A 14,901-nucleotide genomic window follows, 5' to 3' on the forward strand; every position below is an offset into this window, starting at 1 on the left:
AACTTATCCCTTTATTGTTTCCATGGTGACGCGTCATTGCTTGACACGTGATACCGCAGCCACAATTGCGCTGAATGACTGACGATCTGCTTTTATTTCCTTTTTATTCTAAATATATAAATTTGTTAGCTATTGTATGAAATATCTGATATTCCGATTGTCAAATATGTGTGGATGTGTTTTGTTTTTTAAACACCTTTATAACGATCGCGTTAAGGCCAATTTATACTTCTGTAGGTGCGGCGTAGCATACGCACATACGTGTACCATACGCCATACCCTGACATGCACCTTCTCAAAAATGTAACTACACGTCGCGACGACGCGGACAGCAAGATCTGTGATTGGTCGGCTTGGTAGCATCTCGTTTCCTCCTACGCATTTCCAGCGTGTTCTTCTGCACCGCCCGTCATTTTTTAAATTCAGAGAAAATTCAGTGAAGAAACATGGAAATGACCAAGTGACCGAGTGATAAGCTCCAACTCCAACATAATCCGCTCTCTTTCAGTCGCCATTGCTTGTAGTAGCCTAAAATCAAAACAGCCGCAACGAATCTAAACACAGTGGAACGTTAAAACCCTCCCCCGCCAACTAGCATTTCAGCCCTGTAACCGCAGAGCAACACAGACATAACGCAGAAGTATAAATCCTCACAACGGCGTCGCCTACGTGCGTAGAATATGATGTACACTCGACGCAGAAGTAGAAATTGGCCATTAGTTGAGATATGCGCCGCCATGTTAGTTTGTGCCAATTTTGTTTGTTTTTGTTTGTGCGATTCAGAGAATCGGATCTGTTGGATTTACAACATGTGAATTCATCCACTTCTCCCGAAATACATTAAAGTAAGTAGCCGGTGAACTGGTAGAAGAATAGAGTGTGTATCTGATATGAATAAAACGTGTTGTCTAATTATAATGGAAATGGTTATTATTGCCGCTTCCATAGACATCAGTGTGTATTTTACAAATTGTAAATGTATTGTTTTTTTTAGTACTTATGTGTATTTAAATGTCTGAAACCTAAAATAAATATTATGTGGTTGAAAACACGGAATAGTTGTGATATATGACAGCTCTGAGCGCGTCCGTCTCTGGCTCAGCGCCAGTCAACTGCGAAAGCACATTTGAATTTAGAAGTTCATCACGTGATGCACTGACCAATCTACTCACACCGGTTTGATCGTACGTGCGAAATTCAGTGATTCCTACTAGTACCACTAGAGGTGTACCACACTTTGAAAACCACTGGTCTAGTTTACTGCACTTTTTTGTCGATTTGTATTTTGTTTCATTCTTGTGTGATTCTTTTTATCCAGATTTGTGTTAGCTGTTGTTTATTATCACCATTTATTTACTTCATACTTAACGCTGAGCACTATTCATATTATAAGCAGGGCCTAAAACTAACGTTTTGCTACACCTGCCAATGGCCGGCGACTTAAGAAAATTTACAGAGCAAAAATTCCTTTTTTTAACAGCCAAGACACAAAAACAGGCCAATCAACATGACACCAACATTTTAGATAGTTGTGTAAATTCACAATCCTCTATTCCGATTCCAATACCACAGCTAAAACTACTAGATTAACTAATATACATATAATAGCCTACATTTTTAAAGACAAGTAAACAGTCAGTAATAAAATAAGAACAAACAATCAAATTACAAGCAAAAGCACCAATAAATAATTGATATAAATGAAATGAAAAAAATAAATAAAGATATTAATGAAATAAACAGCGCTCTTCAGGCAGGTCTAATATTTTTCAAGCACCAAAAAAAAAAAAAAAAGCTAAAAAAAAAAAGAAGCTAAAAACCCCCAAACAAACTAAAGTTGGTTAGTCAAATAAATAACACAGCATAGTATTCTTTTTCAAATTCAAGAGCAGTGTTTTTCTTTTTTTACTGGCCCTTGACAATTTTTTCTTTCTTTTTTTTTCTTTATTTTACCAGGTGATGTCCCATTGAGATATTCAAATCTCTTTTACAAGAGAGCCCTGAGGGCAACAATTAGACAAGTTACACAGAAACAAACAGAACAAAGCAGATTTACAATACATGTAAAACAATTTAAGAATGACATAAAGGGGTCATTGAAAACATGTGCATACTTACAATACTTTATAGTGACGATTATTAAGTCATAAACCTACAGCAAGTGTTTGACAAAACAGGATTATTATTCTTTTTCAGTCTTATAAAACAATAAGATTAATGTATTCAATCATTCAATCAATACATTAGTATTGATGATAAAACAGTGAAATTGGAGCATAACTAATATGGCATGACATTTATTTTTTTTATCTTTTTTCCCCTTGCATACATCATTAATGTTTTTAAAACTTGTGGCTGGTTTGTTTGTTCTGTCTAAATCTGTAAATGTGGTCTTTTGAAAGAAAAAAAAAATCCTGAAAATCAGACCTCTCTCTAAACATTGACTGGAATAAATAACATGTACATAATGTTGATATATTATGCCATTTACGGCAATCTTATATAAAAATCCGTTGTTAATGACCTTCAAACTTTATTGATCATAACATCAATGTGTTTATGCTGCATTATCTGACTAAGCAAAGATAACAAATCTGTCTGCTTTCTTCTTGTTTTATTATATCTGTTATGCAGGTGTGTTGGCAAGGCTTTAATAAAACTCCCCGCAGAGGTCAACTAAAGTTACCTGTAATAAATAAATAAATCATAAGTGATCTGTGAAATAAATGACAATTAAAAAGCACTTATGCAATGCTGACTTGCTATACTTTCCCTTACAAGTTAGATGTTGAATAATTGTATTCATGTTGAGAAAACGACAGAGTTCGTTTGATTTAAATGACTGCAATGTAATTAAAAAGAAATTTTAATTCCAGAAATTCAGCAAAAAGGAGATGATAAAGTGTATTAAAGACAACAAATGTTGCTGGAAATGTGGACCGTCACAATCTCTGCAAACTCCTGAAAGAGTATTGTCCTATCTGTGGTCTTTGTGTGAATGAGAGTAATTTGACTGTAACCTTATGTACTAGATGGTTTAAACCTTTAGTTTATTTTTAGTTTAACCCTTAACTTTTCTTTGTTTTTCTAACCCATTCTAGCAGCCAGCATCAAGTGCCATATATAATTTTAAACAGGAGAACCTAAGGTTTCCATCTAGCTCATCTAAAGTCCCATTTTTACATTTATTTTGTGTTTATTTAATTGATGAAATTAACAGAATTTTAAGAACAAGGGCAGCAAAAAAATGTGTTTTCAGTGTGAACTCAAACAGGACTTGCTGAAGTTTAGATTTTTTTTCTTTAGAAAGTTAGACTTGGTTGTTTTAGACTTCCAGATGAAATTTTGTCTGTATGTAACTGTGACACTGAGGCAGTGTTACGGTCCTTAGGCCGTGCGTGTGTGTGTGTCTGTCCAGGTGTACTGCTGCTTGTTTGGTTTGTCTTCTGCAGGTCCTGTGTGCACCTGCCTCCAGTTGGCAATTAGCTAGTGTGCACACCTGTCCCCAGTTGGTAATCAGCGGGAGCTGGTACAAAGAGCAGAGAACGGGCAGACTGTTGAAGTGGATTCTCTCAGTGCAGACGCGTCTGGAGAAGCAGGCGGAAGTCCGGAAGACACGGCGGTGGCGGTTTGTTTGTATCTCCAAGAGATATTTTCTTTGTTTTTTTCTTTTGTTGTTTGTTTTGGTTTGTTTTGTTTATTTTTATTTGGCGGTTTGGCATAATCTGATTTGTGACTGGGTCTGGATAGTATAATGGAGGAAGATGATGAGAGTGGGGATTGGTTAAAAGGTCAAGAAGATTGGAAAAATCAAGGTTATGTAATCGGTAGAGGGAGAGGAGGAAATTATACTAGGTCTAATGGGGCTGAGGGAATGGGGAAAGGACCATCGAAGAGGAGTATTGAAGATGTATCTGATGAAGTAGGTAGAGATGTGAGAAGGAAGGTAAGTCAGGAAGATGATTTGAAAGTAATCGTTAAATTTAAAGAGGGGCATGATATAAACGAAATTGGTTTGTTTACATTGACGAGTGGATTGAAAAAGGTAGTAGGAGACATAGAAATGGCAAAAGTGTTACGAGATGGCAGATTACTAATTAAATGCAGGAACATTGAGCAAAGAGAGAAGGCTGAGAGATTACAGTCGGTGTGTAAGAAAGAAGTGAGTGAAGTACGAAGGTTTGTAGGTATAAGAACAAAGGGAGTGATCACAGGTATACCGATTGGGGAAAAATTAGACGATCTTAAAAAGAACATTTAAGGGAGGAACTGTAGTGGACATAAAAAGACTTAAAGCAAACCGTAATGGAGAGAAAGTAGATAGCACTACAGTACTTTTGGAGTTCAAGGAGCAAGTGTTGCCAGATAAAGTGATGGTGGGCTATTTGAGTTTCAGGGTGCGGGAGTACATCCCTCCACCAACTCGATGCTATAAATGCCAAAGGTTTGGCCATATAGCAAATGTATGCAAAGGGAAATTAAGATGTGGGAAGTGCGGAGGAGAGCATGAATATGGGAAATGTGGAGAGGGGGTTGAGAGGAGATGTTGTAACTGTGGTGGGGATCATACGGCTGCGTATGGGGGATGTCCTGTAAGCAAAAGGGCAGTGGTGGTACAACAGATACGGACAACAAAAAAAATTACATATGCTGAGGCGGTAAAGGTCGTCAATATGGAAAGGAAAGAGACACAGGAGATAAATGCAACACAAGGTGGTGCTGAATGCAGAAGGCCAAAGGAGGATGTGTTAAGCTCAGAGAAATTGATACTGTTCATTGCGTACGTGGTTAATTGTTCTGATCAAGCTAAAACGAGAACTGAGAAAATAAAAATAATTGTTAAAGCTGCTGCAAAGTTCTTGAATGTGGATAATTTATCGTGGGAAAAAATACAAGCTGATCTTATGCAGGGTGAAACAAATGATCCATCATTAACACCTCTAAGAACTTATTGATTTTACAGTGGAATGCAAGAAGTCTTATAGCAAATGGGCAGGAGTTAAAAGGTTTTATTAATAATTTAGAGGTTAAGCCAGATGTAATTTGCATTCAGGAGACATGGCTTAAACAGTCATTAGATTTTGTTATAAAGGGGTACATAAGTATAAGAAGGGATAGAGTGGAGAAAAGTGGTGGAGGGTGTGCAACATTTGTTAAAAGAGGGATGCAGTTTAGAGAGGTTAAGAAGGGTGTGGATTTAGAATATATTGTAATAGAAATATGGACAGATAGTGGTAGTATGGGTATCATTAATTTTTACAATCCATGCAGACAACTAGAAGATGAGAATCTGGATGAAATGTGGGATAACTTAAATGGTAAAGGTATTTGGTGTGGTGATTTTAATGCGCATAGTACTCTTTGGGGGGATAGGGATGATTCTAATGGAAAAGTTATTGAGGAATATTTGGGTGAGAAGGGGCTAGTATGCTTGAATGATGGATCAGGTACGAGAATAGATATAGCTAGGGGATATGAATCTGCAATAGATCTGACTTTGGTTACAAAGACAGTAGCTGATAAATGTAGCTGGGAAGTATTGAGGGAAAGTAATATAGGCAGTGATCATTTTTTAATTACAATTAAGGTAGGAGTGGAGGTGATAAGAGAGAGTGTAATGAGGGAAGGTAGGTGGATGTTAGAAAGAGCTGATTGGGACACATTTAGAGAGTTGAGTGAATACAGATTGGTAGGTGTAAATAAGGATCAAAGTGTTGAGAATTTATGTAGGGAAATCAGCAGCAGTGTAATAGAAGCAGCAGAAGTAGCTGTACCTAAAACAAAGAATAAAAATGTCATCAAAATTGTTCCTTGGTGGACTAAGGATTGCAGTGAGAGTATAAAGCATAGAAATAGAGCCTTTAGAATTTTGAAAAGATCACACAACTTTCAGAAAATGATTGAATATAAAAGATTGCAAGCAATAGTGAGACAGACAATAAGGAAGGCAAAAAAAATATACTGGGAAAAGTTTTGTGAATCTATTGGTAGAACTACACCAATACAACAAGTGTGGGGTATGATAAAGAAAATGAGGGGTAATGGGAGAGAATATGAATATCCAATAATGTTAGATGATAATAGGATTATTACTAATAGCAGGGACAAGGCTGAAGTTATAGCAAAGACATTAGTAAAGGTACATAGTGAAGCAAATTTAGATCAGATAGAAAGGGAAGGAAGAGAAGCTACTAAACTAAGATATAGTGCTGAGTTGGGTAATGATAAGGAGGAAGGTGGTGTGATGGAGGTTCTATTTACAATGAAGGAACTGAATTGTGCTTTGAAGAAGGTGGGGAAATCTACACCAGGGAATGACAAGGTTTGCTATGCAATGATAGGAAATCTAACTGATAAAAGTAAGGAAGTAATATTGGCTCTTTTTAATAAAATATGGGTAGAAGGGGTAATCCCTTGCACTTGGAAGGAGTCAATTATTATTCCTATTAGGAAACCTGGTAAAGACGCTAAATTGCCTAGTAGTTATAGGCCTATTGCACTGACATCTCAGTTGGGTAAGACCATGGAACGAATGGTAAATGATAGATTAGCATTCTATTTAGAAACTAAAAATGCATTGAGGAATTACCAGAGTGGTTTTAGGAAAGGTAGGGGGACTATGGACCCAACTGTGTTACTTGAAGATGACATCAGAAAAGCTCAGGTAAACAAAGAAACAGTTTTAGCTTTATTTTTTGATATAGAGAAAGCATACGACATGATGTGGAAGGAGGGGCTTCTTATCAAATTATATCAGTTGGGAGTAAAGGGGAGAGTGTTAGTGTGGGTAAAATCCTTTTTATCTGGGAGGAAAATTAGAGTTAAAGTAAATGGGGTTTTGAGTGAAGTGTATGAGGTAGACAATGGTACTCCTCAAGGGAGTATTATTAGCCCATTATTTTTTTCAGTAATGATAAATGAGATATTTATAAATGTAGAAAGGTCTATTGGTGTAGCTTTATTTGCAGATGATGGAGCAATGTGGAAAAGGGGAAGAAATATCAATCACATTGTAAATAAGATACAACAAGCAGTGGATACAGTACACACATGGACAATTGAATGGGGATTTAGGATATCTGTGGAAAAAACTAAGGTCATTTTCTTCACAAGGAAGAAAATAAGTCAGGAGTTTCAGATTCAAATATCAGGTAAGGAATTGGAAAGAGTAGAGAGCTTTAAATATCTAGGTATATGGTTTGACAAAAGATTAACATGGGCAGTTCATATTCAGAAGATGGTAGAAAAGTGTAAAAAGGTATTGAATGTAATGAGGTGTTTGCATGGGGTGGAATGGGGTGCAACTAGGAGTGCTATGCATACAATATATACTGGACTGATTAGATCAGTTTTTGATTATGGGTGTGTTGTATATGGGTCTGCTGCTAAGACAGCTTTAAATAAACTAGACAGAGTGCAGAGTCGAGGTTTAAGATTATGTTGTGGAGCCATGAAGACAACTCCAGTGGCAGCCATCCAAGTAGAGATGGGGGAGTTGCCTTTAGATCTCAGAAGAGACCAGCTTAGCCTGGTTTTTTGGGCAAACCTTAACCTCTTAACCGTCTCCAGAGCGTCGGCGCACTGAAGCGTTTTTTTTTTTTATTTAGTTCAAATATACTATCAGATTTAATGTTATACCTTGACAAACTATACATCATTAAAAAGATATAAGACTCAAGATTCAGTATTTGACCACTATTGTATTCTGAGAAACTTATAGTGACAGTTATGTCTTAATTTGTGTCAGGAGTTATGAAATTAAAAAATGAGTCGTTACCTTTAATATGAATTATGAGCGTCAGCCGGTCTCATTCAGAAAAAAACTCCCGTGCGATCGTCATGACAGCGCTTGACAAAACAACGTCCCTCAGGGCTTTTAGCTCAAACATGTGCAGATTTGGAGAAATATTGATAGATTCTCATAGCTTTACATCAGACTTCTATAGACAGGAATAATATTTATTGAATTTATACCCAAATGCGTCGATGTAATCATTTTGAGCGCTGTTGTATACTCTGTACTGTGTTATCAATTCATCCTGAAAGTGAGGGCGCTGTTTGCACAGTAAAGTCCATATATGGATCACATGAAGAAGAGCCATAATCATGTGACATTCAGGAAGTCCTGCCACAACAAAGCTATCCGAGATCGCTGTAAAGTGCAGATAAAGATGTTTTGAAGACAATAAACATGATTGCAATGATATTTGATTTACCTTTGTTCTTCGAGTCATGTCAGGTATTTTCATAATAATTGATTATATGTATAACGTAATGCTAATCGAGATAGACTTTCAAATTGTGCAGAATACAATAAAATAATATATTTTCTATCTGATTTTTTTATCTGAAGCCAAATCAGATTACAGAAAGTTATTTAAAACACTCGACTTGCGCTATAAAGTAAGTTTGGAGAACAAACATAGTTTTATTCTCATAAATTGTCGTGTATTGATGGTGTGCTAAGCTAACATGCTAGCTAGTACTGAGCACCTGCTACCTTACTTCGGTGTAATTTTTATGATTTTTTTCTAAATAAGAATGCTTACTGAAATGTTTCGTTTTTCAAAAAGGGCATTTGATACAGTTTCACTGTGAAGTGAGAACTTTTATAAAATAAATGAGGGATTGAAACAGTGTGAATTGCTAGTCGTTAGTGATTATAATGCAGACAAAAGAAAAGCATATTTAGAGCAATAAACAGGCTGGAGAGGTGTGAATATGTGCAGGGGAGACTGAGACTGAATGGGGCTCGTTTTTGCAACACAAAACAATAGAGGCAATAGACTGAATAGATGCTTATAAGAAAACAATAAACACCAGTCTAATCAAAATAAAGTCATATGACATGATCTTGAAAAACATTGAACTAAATACAGAGTTTTAGACTTATCATCTTCAGATTTTAAATATAACATGGTTAGACATGTGGCTTTAGCTGCAGTGCATTTCTAGATTGCTACAATGCCAACTTCAATTTTATTTTCATGAAGATGTTTCATAAAAATAAATGTATAATAACTTTACAAAACTTTGAAGCTATTTATAACTATTTTTTTTTCATTATGACAATAATTAATTCTACATTTACAATAAACTTCCAGGTGTCAGCTTTCAAATGAGATCTTACTTGTGCTTTTAGTACAAAGGGTTCATGAACTGTATCTGTTTCAGTTTGGGAATGCCATATCTGGGGATTTTTCAAAAATGGGCTTGAAGCTTAACAGGTTAAAGGTCATAGGGAAGACCATTTGAGTCAATCTACATTGGTAGAGTGTCAAGAGAGACAGAATGGTAGAAAAAGTAGTTTTGGGTGGACTATTGGACAGAAAATAAATGAGATGGAAATAGCCTTGTTGGATATAAGTCCCACAGTAGTATTTTCAAGAGTTCCTTTATGGACTCTTGAAGATCTTTCAGTTGATCTCAGTCTTTTGGAGGAAACTAAGAATGGGGATATAGATAGTAATATGGTGCAGGGGTATTTAGTTGAAAGATATGGGGATAGGATTATAATGTACACAGATGGGTCCAAAAGGGATGGGAGAGTGGGGGTGGCTTTTGTTATTCCAAAATTAAAAGTAGCAACACAAAAAAGAATTAATGATAATTTAGCAGTCTATACAGCAGAACTAATTGCTATTTTAATGGCACTCTCTTGGGCTGTGAGTAACAGGCCAAGAAGTTTAGTAATTGCTTCAGACTCAGCGTCAGCTCTGATGAGTATTCAGAACATAAATTCACAATCTAGACAAGACATTGTTGTAGAAATTGTCCAAATGGCTAGTACATTAATTAAAACTGGAGTCAATGTTGGACTTGTATGGGTTCCTGCCCACAAAGGAGTAATAGGGAATGAGTTGGCTGATAAGTATGCAAAAAAGGCAACAGAAATGGAGTATATAAGTTTAAGCATTAAGTATAGTAAAGAAGAGGTGAAATCAATCATTAAAAGAAAGATAAAGGAGAAGTGGCAAGTGTTGTGGGATAATGGTCAGACTGGTAGGAGACTATATAATATCCAAAAAAGAGTGGGGGTGAGTAGAAGTACTTGCAGAAATACACAGGAGGAGAACATCATTTCAAGAATGAGACTTGGGCATACAGGCTTAAACAGTACATTATTTTTAATGGAAAAACATGCTGATGGGAGGTGTAGTGTATGTAACATACAGGATACCATAGAACATGCTATTGAAGAATGTACTAGATATAGTAATGAGAGACAACAGTTAATCCAGCAGCTAGAAGATGAAGAGATACCTTTGAAAGTAAGAGATATTTTGCTAAGGAATTCGGGAGATTTTTGTTTTGGGTTTTTATTTTTCTTTTTTAGAAGAACAGGTTTAATAAAGATAATTTAAGTGTAGGGAAATAATTTATCCAGACCTACACTCCATTTCAGAAGGTGGCGGTAATGCAACCAGACGTTATTTGCCAACCGCCATAAAAACAAGAAGAAGAAGAAGAAGAAGAAGACTGTTGAAGTGAGAGCGTGGAGAGCGGATGTATCAAGACAGACGGCTTACCAGAGCTGGGTGATACTGTAGTGGCAGTCGTGGAGTCCCTGCAGTAGCGTGTATCAAGCCTCGTGCTGGGGCTTACTCTCTCAGTGGAGGGAGGGTGGTAAATTGTATGGTATTATTTATCCCTTGGTGATTTTGTTCCTGTTATCCTTTTAAGTTGTTGGTGTGATTATCATCAGTTACCTCAACTGGGCGCTTTCCCTTTGTTTTGGCAAGTTGTTTTTTTGTTGTATCTTTGTTAAGACTAACTTGGTTAATTACTATCGTAAATAAACTACTTGCTGATAAACCTGTCTCCTTTGTTCCTTCAACCTGAAATGGTATTATTGTTATTATTATTGTCACCAACCTCCTCCCCTGGACTTTACACTGGAGGTTCGTAACAATTTGGGGGCTCGTCCGGGATTTGAACCCGGGATCTCTCGCACCCCAAGCGAGAATCATACCCCTAGACTGTGCCATCCCAGACCACTGTACTGCGCCACGATATCGACATTGGGGCAGCTGTCCCTATAAAGCAGCATGCATATCGTTGTCCGCTGGCTAAGAGAGAGATGATGAAAGAGGAAGTCGACTACTTGGTGCGAAATGGGTTAGCCAGGCCCAGCTGTAGCCCATGGAGTTCCCCATGTTTACTTACTCCTAAGTCAGATGGTACGCTACGTTTCTGCACAGACTTTCGGAAGGTAAACGCAGTGACAGTCGCAGACTCATTCCCTTTGCCCAGAATGGAGGACTGCATTGATAGTATTGGTCCCGCGGAGTACATCACTAAGTTAGACCTGCTGAAGGGGTACTGGCAGGTGCCATTAACCCCTCGTGCATCGGATATCTCTGCGTTTGTGATAATCACACCAACAACTTAAAAGGATAACAGGAGACAGTCGAATCCATTTGCAGATATTTATTAACAGAGAAGACAAACTGAGAAGAGACAAACACTCAAATCTTGTAAAGGGCAATCCAGAATTGTAGTCAAACAGGCAGTGGTAAGAGGCAGGCAGCAGAGGTTCACAAACGAGTCCAAAATCCAAGTTCAAAAACACGAGAACAAATCAAAGTACTGAGCAACAAGAGAAACAAACTGTGACAGAGGTTTGGTAAAAAAAAAAAAAAGCAAGACTTCACAAAGAACAAAGAGCAGAGCAGTCCAAATAAAGGGGAGCTGAGGGTACACAGGTGATCCTAATGCAATGATGATGAGATAATAAGCAGGGGTGGAAGAAGGGAAGGGAAGTCCTAGGGTGCTTCTCAATATCCCTCCTCGTCTCCTCGCTCCTCCGTCCTCCATCCTATGACCCGGAGACCAATCGAGCTCAGCCATCTTGAAGGACATCTCAATTCTCTAATTGCACCGGGAGGAGGCGAGGACCGAGGAGTGAGGAGGCTTCCAGAGGAGCTATGAGCGAGGATACACAGGTGTACCCTTTGCGGAAGAGTTTTATCGACTAAACATGACGCACGTATCAATTCTCCTCCCCCTTCACATCTGTCACAATCATTTGAATTTATACTTTACTTTTGTAGTTTACATAAACCACACAACTCACATATTTCAACAAGGTATCTTGCTTTATTATTATTTATTATGAATTTCTTAAACAAATTTTAACAACATAAGGGCAGATCCTTTGAGCACTGCTGATGACGCAGTGAAGTGACGCTCGAGTGATCAAGTATTCCAATGTATAAAAAAAGCTTTCATTCAATTCCTCCGTTCTCGTTTTTTTCCCTTGCAGCCTTTCCTCGCGTCCTGCAGGGGGTGGAGCTGAGACGTGAGGAAAGGAAGCGAGGAAAGGAAACGAGGATGCACAAATAAGAAATGAGAAGCACCCCTAGTATGCAGGAGGGAGGGACCTAGTGAACCCTGTTGTGCGTTCCGTGACAGTAACAATCCCTCAGCAAGTTATAGCCATTTATTATAATATTATATCTAGGTGTTTTTGAGTAAAAACAGGTGTATTTCATTTACTGACAGTGTAGATGTGTCCAAATAAGTTCAGGGAGTAAAGTAAATAGAAAGATTGTTATATAACAACAGAACACTGAAGCAAACATTTTTCTTCAGAAAAATATATTATAATTTGAACATTAACAACAAATGCAAACAATGTATCAAGTCTTGTGCAATATAAATACTAACCATACAATACAATATACATACAGAGTGTAAATGAACAAACGGTGCAAACAATCTTCACAAACTACATACAAATAGAGAAATATACTGTGTAAATTAACAAATGGTTAAAAATAAGTAATTCTTTGGGTGTAAATCCCATCGTGGCGTAGTCTGCTAATTGTCTGGGCTTAACCCCTGTTATTTGTATCCCACCTGCCACACCTCTATAGAAGTTACACAGGTGAAGAATGATAATGTTCCTATTTTTATAATGGAAAATCCCCTGAAAGTCCTAATAGATAGCAGCAGAGGAGCACTTATTAGCTCATTGTGCTCAACTTTATAAAATCCTTATAATAACATTACAAATCACATTTTTCAAGGTTAACCACTTTTGTTGTTGTTCATTTTAGGCATGGTTTTGCAATAATATTACATGTTTACAATGAAAACTGAAAATTATGTTTTAAAGGGAAAAGCTTTTTTTAACCTATTTTACCTTAATGTTTGTTAGCACGTTTATTAGAGTTAATATGAAAATGTGCCATTTAAATATAAGTAAATGGAATAAAACCAAAAGTCATCGAAAACCAACATTTATTTAAAATTTTAATGACAGAATAATCTGCAAATAAGGAACTCCCGCACACTATCAATACTTGCAAGTTAATATTAAAAAACTTTTATTAGCAACGTTTCGGTCTCACGAAAAATATCCAATAGATGTAAATAAATATATTTATTCATTTATTCATACAATGTCAGTTGTTTGCATGTATAAAAGTAGCAAAGTCTTTGTGTTAATATATTTTCAAAACTAAATCGCATATTAAATAAGTGTGAATAAAAATGTGAAATTACAGAATATAAAAATGTATTTAAAAAAAACTCAAAATATGAAAAAATAAATCGTTCCTTTTGAATGCATTGAAAAAAAAAAACATTTTAAAAACCAAAAAGAACATATTCAATAAAAACGCATTGTTGTTAAGTAGTACATTAAAGGACAAGTTCGGTAATTTACACTTGAAGCCCTGTTTTAAGATCGTTTCTGATGAAATAGAACGGTTAAGATTGAAATTTGGACACATGTTGCTGTCCCGAGAATTTTCGGTTCCCTTTCGTATGGGAACTCCTACGTCTCGTCGGAGGAGTTTCCAACGAATTGGGATCACGCTAGGGAGACCAATTGCCTTCGAGTGAATTAAAACGAGCCAATAAATATTGGCATGCGGGATTTGCATTCCGCGTCCCGCCTATCAATGCGGGTATAAAAGCGGAAGCGAACGCACATACCATTGCTTTTAGCTTCGGAGCCGAACTAAGTGTCCTCTGAGTGATGAGCTTCAAGATTACATTTTTCTTCACGCTCAACGAGTCTGCTGTTTCCTTGAAGACCTCTCTGTGTTGGTGTGACGGCGCTTCAGCGATCTTCGTGATCTCCCGGTTGCCAGCTGTTGCTGCACGCGATCTGCCTTTTTCAAAAGAGCTGTTGTCACAGCTGGTAATCGGTTGAGTGCACGCAGCGGGCTTGCAGTTTCCCTGCTGTGTTACCGCGTTTGATCCCTGTGTGCTTCAGCACAATAAAGAGAGCGTTTTTCTTTGAAAGAGCAACACGAGTGAAGTTCGCGTCCTTTTCAGGATGACGTTTCACCCGTGTGTTTCTGGATGCGGTCAACTTCTGCCTCCGGCTGATGGTCACGATCGCTGTCTCACGTGCTTGGGCCATGCTGAGGCAGCGCTCATGGATGAGTCATATTCTCACTGCGGGAACATGACCGTCGCGGTGTTGAGACTAAGACTCCGATCTCTCACTAAGACTGCGATTTTTTTTTTTGAGGCAGCGCTCGTGGATGAGTCATGTTCTCACTGCGGGAACATGACCGTCGCGGTGTTGAGACTAAGACTGCGATCCCTCACCAGACGGGGAGTCCCTTTGGAGATTCCCCGATCTAGTTCTTCTTCTGGTTCACTCCAGAAGAAGGCTACTTCGGCTAATCCCACTGGTGGTCTGAGGGTTACAGTGCGGAATGATCTACCGGGTGAAAGACCCCCTCGGACATCCCACTCCTCTTCAGCCGTACCACTGGGGTCTTCGGAGGAGCGCGCTGGGTGATCACGTGTGGCTCCGGTCGTTTCCTTCGGGGCCCCTCCGGAGGACCAGATGTCGATCGCGGCATTGGAGGGAGATGAGTCGGGCTCTGGGAATGACGACTCGGCTGCGTTGCCCCCTTCGGGTGTGGTAACGTTGTC

The sequence above is a fragment of the Rhinichthys klamathensis genome, unplaced genomic scaffold (genome assembly GCF_029890125.1).
Source record: "Rhinichthys klamathensis goyatoka isolate OS25496 unplaced genomic scaffold, OSU_Roscu_1.1 h1tg000236l_1, whole genome shotgun sequence".
Classification (NCBI taxonomy): domain Eukaryota; kingdom Metazoa; phylum Chordata; class Actinopteri; order Cypriniformes; family Leuciscidae; genus Rhinichthys; species Rhinichthys klamathensis.